Raw genomic sequence first — 5,868 nt, forward strand, 5'->3', positions numbered from 1 at the left:
CTTCAGATAATGCAACTTCTTGCAAACAATTGGTACCATTTTAAATTGGATTGGATTATTCACACACGGCCTGCTGGAATAGTTAACCCTATCCCTTAGCTACAAAACTATTGCTTCATTACGTAATATCCCAAAGAAGTGAGAAGAAAACAACATTATAAAGTTGTACAATTCTGTTTGATTGTACAAAACCGGGAAAATTCATACTCACCATTCCCGTGGTGAATTTGAGATGGTGAAAAACTAGCGCCCTCTGTTGCGCAGTAGCGTAATCAGTATCGAAATTCCCAGCGGACGGATCCGAAAAAAATCTCTGGAAAATTGTATTCAGCGTTAGGTTTTTAGGAAAATGGGTGTCTCTCTAATGTATATTACCTGATTTACATTCTTAATATTCTACTGCATGTGTAGTTTAACCTTACGTTGCATATTCTGTCATATGTCCAAGCTTATAATGCACTTCTTTTCTCTGTTTATTCTTGATTTTACTGCCTCTGAGAGGTTGTTCGGCCACTTATGGTTTTATTGCATTACTGTTACTTATGGAAGGTTCTAATAGGTGTACTTGTTTTCTTGTCATTCCTAACTACTAACCGGGGTGAACCAGTGATTTATTTGGTAACGGATCCCACGTGCGCAGGACTACGGGTAAATAAAGTTAACGGAAGTCTGAAATGGAAGACCTAGACCTATTGAGATTGTTGGGCCCATAAAGAAGAAATTGAAGAAGAAGAAGAAGAAGAAGAAAATGATGATGAAGAAGAATAAGAATAAGAAGAAAAAGAAATATTATTGTACCCCTAGTATGCTCGGTATAAGGAAAAGTACAAAAATTAAATGATCAGCGATTATTGTACAAAGCAATAAAATGATGTAGACGATAAGGTAAACACCGCACTAATTAATTATAATGAAAATATGAAATAAAAACTCCTTCGCACTACTCTTCAGTGACAACCTATAAAGCGTTGTCCACTATGTAATGGCTTATTTATTAGTTTATTAAATTGTCTCACAGCTTGAGAATTGTCCAACAACTTTTAATAAATTGGTATAAATTTTCTTACATTTTACACTTGAAATTGTATTAAATATAAAAGGAATATTAGTTACCTTTATTCGGCCATATGATTAGTTCGTTGTAAGCAGAACTTTTTACATGAAACAAAGAACATTTCAATATAATTGTTGTGGACACGGGTTTCATGTAAGTTTAATTTTGATACTTATGGTCTTATTAAAATTGAGTTTTAATCAACTAACAATCACGTATTAAGACAAAGGGACTGAGTTTAAGCTGAGTCCAGCAAAAGGCATTCAATGTTTGTACAACATCAATGGTATGTTTAATATTACAGGGCACGCCATTATCGTTGCAAACAAAACAAAAACAAGTGCGCGGAATATTACATTCGTAAAACAAGCATATTTTCTTATTTTGCACCGTCTCCATTAGCGACGAAATTAGCGTGGCTGGTTGAGTGCGGCGTAGTGGGAAAAGGTCACGCCTTGAACCAACGTTTGAGCTAACGAAAGTGGCATCCTAAGTGCATGTTGTCAATCGCTCGCTGCGAAAGCCGAACCGATTCGATTGACAGTGAGCAAAACCACCATCCAATTGGGATGCCCCGTTCCATTTGCATCGACCCCCGGTGCATCCCACGCGGTGGTGGCACGTGGTGGCAGACAATTCCGTATGATGATGATTGTGGGACATCATCATCGCCCATCACCAACTGCACTCGAACGCGCTGCACACACAGCCCTGAGTGCCAAATTATCTTCTACCTTTGGCGGAATGGTCTTTTTCGCACACACACACACACACGGCCGCTGGGTCTCCTTTGTAGTTCGCTTTGATCCCAGCCTCGGTGGCTCTTCGCCGATCCGATTGTGATGCAAATTTCTATTGCGCGAAAATGCGCTTACAATTTACGTATTGTTGAAGAAACTCGCACCAGAAACACACACACACACACCTTGCCAAGGACTGCCATCAGGACGTGAAGCATAAATGATGCGGAGGCCTTTTCAGTGCGGTGGAAAGTTGGTGCGCCCGAGCCAACTAGAACCGATCGTTACTATCGGCCACCGCAGAGTGTGGGGGAGTCGCAGCAACCATCTTGGCAAAAGAATGCGGAAAAGGACGCATATTTTTTTTCTGCACTGCTGCCCATAACGGAAGGCGTTACCATCCATTCATTAGATGGTGGAGTAATTAACGCGCGTCGCAAAAAGGAAAGCGAGAAAAATCAAACAACATAATTAACTTTTCACTTGTGTGCAGTGCGCCACCACTCGGCACTTCGGCAAGGTGGAACCATTTGGTCTGGTGGAGCACCTGGTGAGGAAATGAAAGGAAGAAATAAATACGCTGCCACTATAAATGAGACGTAAAAGAGTAAAGAATGAAGTGGAAAACAAGCTGAAAGGCAGTGGGCGAGAAAGTCGTGAAACAAGAAAAAAACGACAACAGCAACGCGTTCATAATTCGCAAATCGGCCAAGCACCTACGGATTGCATTTAGTAAGATGGTACCACCACTCAGAACAGCGGGTTTGATGGGACGCACCTCAGGCGCCGATGGCAGTGTCTAACAGCGGTGCAGCGTTAAAATGGTTGAAGGCATAATTATGAATTTGGTGCGCCTGTGCACACCACGCCACTCGCCGCAACATTTGCCGGGTGCGGACAAAGACTTGTACTGTAATTTGCGGTTGGGAAGCGTAAGGTGAAAAATAAAAGAGTTTGGTTTGGAATTGCGCTGAAAGAATTAAAATAAGAAAAAACCCCTTCTACGCTCACGCCCAGGGATGCTCAAGCACGTTGCTATGGAAACGAAAACAGTCAAACAACGAAATCCTTGACGATCACCGAACGAAGCGCACGCTGGTGGGTAGAGAAACAGGATTAGACCGTTGGGGGCATGGGATGGGAATTGGAAGATTGCGATATCGAATTACGTTTCGCAGTGGAAACACACTAAAACAACACCGGCAAACGCGAATGGACACTCGGACAATTTGGTTGCTGGCACACAACAAGCGAATTGCCTTGTGACGATGATTTCTCCCAATAACAAAAAAACAAACAAACAAACATAAACAAAACTTTGTTCGACTACCAGCCGGATCCAGGCAGAAAGCTGTGTAATACGACACCAGTACGTACTGCTCACTGATCTCTTCCTTTCTTTAGCGCTTTTATTTCTCGTTTTGTATTGCAGAACCAAAGCTTCGCAATATCTCGAAGAACGCGTAGGCTACTTCACGAGTGAGTATTCCTTTTATTCTCATTTGCGGGTGCGGGTTTCCTCGCAACTCACCTCAGCCTGCATTTTGTGCGTTTCTCGTCAGTTCGGAGCAATACATCCGGCCCGGGTTGCCATCGTTTTGAAGGCAAGACGCTTGAATTTATTGTTTTTTTTTTATTAAAACCGACATTTACCGATCAAACTATTGTGGCTTGCAAGCCAATTCCTGCTGTCAATACAACAGGACAAAAGGGGGGGAGGTAAAGTTGTAATGAAACCAAAGAAACATGCTGAGCGAGTTTGTGAAGAATGGAATGGCATTGCTTTTCGGTAGTTGAGATGAATTGTTCGCTCTTGCCATCCCAACTTTCACTTTCCCGCTGATTTTAGTTTTAGTTCCTTTCTTTCAGCCCGAACATACTCTTAACGGATGATGATAATGGGTAATTTGAACCTGATATGCACGAACCTTTATTTGCTAGCGTAATGAGCATTAGAAATACGTGCTTCTCATGGACTTGACTTTCTTTTATGTTCTTAAACATTTGACTTGTTTCTTAGACAGGGTTTATTATACCTTCGCACCTTATGGTAGAGAATGTTTAATATTTATGAGAATATTTATTTATATATAAAGTACTTAAATGAAAATATACCCTTCATACATATTTCTTAAAAGTTGCTCTCCTTGTTAACATAAAGCATTATCATGTTAAGACTACCAAAGGAATGAATAATCTGCTTTTTAAAATGGCAACTAATTAATCACTTTCTCTGCCTTCTTGAATCTCGAAAGTGTTGAATCAGGGTTTTGTAATACTTTCGGACTACACATTTAGCTATTGCACAATAAATGTGGCAACAATGCTGTTAATAATGTAGAACGCAACTGAGTTCACTCTCCTACAACTCGCAAAACTATGCAAACAATTTAAGATGCTTATGAGTTGGAATGAATTATAATTTTTTTAAACAAAATTTAGCACGTCGACTAAAATAAACATCGACAATAAACGAGTAAAGTAATGCATTGCACAACTAAGTTTCAGTAACATTGGTTGTATTCAGTATTGGAGGTAAAAATGTGAGCAACCACATTCTAGCATCCCGTAAAATTGGGTTCTCTTTTAAGAATCGGATACAAGGCAAGGCTTCCTAACGGTTACTATCAAAGGGAAATCAATGGATCGTCGGTCAATGTTGTGTTGTTTAGTTTTTATTTATCCCAGACAACATCGCATATACGAATAGTACGGCATATATCAGGGTTAGCAAACTAACAAATACGGCGGAGTTGCCGGATAATCGGATAACACGGATAAAAGGCACATATCTTATTTGTGATAAATTTAGCGTATAATGCGTCATAGGACACCCAGGGGCTTTTTTTAGAGTACAATTTATTTTCCTTGTGTGTTTTATTGTAACAAAAGAAATTGTAGTTCGGTTCTATAAGAATTTGAGCCTATTTGATCATATACAATTGGGTCTTTCAATTCTTCTGTCAACGGTATTTCGGGTAAATTTCCTCTAGAACTATCATTTCCGAGCTGCACGGATAATCAGACATTCGGTTAAATGGCACCCGGATAATCCACTCTCCACTGTACACCTTGATGTGATGCTGCATTTCGCATTGTTTGTTAGAAAAACAGCCCTTAAACTAATGACACATAGTTGCTCCAAGTTTGTTAAAGACGTCCTCTCTAGTACTAGGTATTAGATCTAATAGACTCTATATTTCAAGAATACTAATATTTCAAGCTGAATACTGCGACTCAATAATCTTCGGTATAAGTATCAAAAAGCGACAGTAAAGCTTTTATTGATAACAGTTGCCTGTGTGATCTGTACTGTTTCAAACTCCTTTACATTGTAATTGGACTATCGACACTTTTAAGACCATTCTTATAGCTTTTATAACTGTCTTACCGGTAAATTATGCTGTTAAGTTTGGCTTCTCAAGTTGTTTTGATTTAGAAATTTTCGAATACAGCAAATGTGACTCGACAACTGGGTTTTTCATGTTACATCCGCATCTGGTTAACTGGAGTCAAGTAATTTTTATTCTAGTCCTTCGTCGACTTTATTCACCCATAGCTGGATAGTCGGTTAAGAGTATAGGACATAATTTCAATAAGCAGACACGCTATTCTTTTATTTATTTTTAAAGGCCATACTTAAGACCAATAAAAATAAAAAATAATTTCGTTGTATTTTCATCTATTCATGGTACACCTTTTAGCTGTAAAGAGCTAAAAACATCTTTGCGTCTTTCACTGTCTATCCTTATTTTCATCCCAAGCGATACACTTGCTCAAGCATCAACAAATCTTGCAAATAAACTAGACATTTCTCATTAGCTTATCGGGAAACGCTCGAACACAATGTGGCACATTTTCATATTGAAATTACTGACGCTATCCAAAACCGATACGATTACTGATAAGGGAGTAAAACGCATGATAATGCTTGATGGATGTGTTCCAGCTCGATGCGCCCAGGTAATAGGTAAGTCACACCTTTGCACACTGTAGCCATCGCACCAATAACTGCAGTTCATTCGATGGAATCGTATACTCTCCGTGGGGAAACGTGCCACATGATGCATCGTC

The sequence above is a fragment of the Anopheles moucheti genome, chromosome 2, assembly GCF_943734755.1.
Source record: "Anopheles moucheti chromosome 2, idAnoMoucSN_F20_07, whole genome shotgun sequence".
NCBI classification, from domain to species: Eukaryota; Metazoa; Arthropoda; class Insecta; order Diptera; family Culicidae; genus Anopheles; species Anopheles moucheti.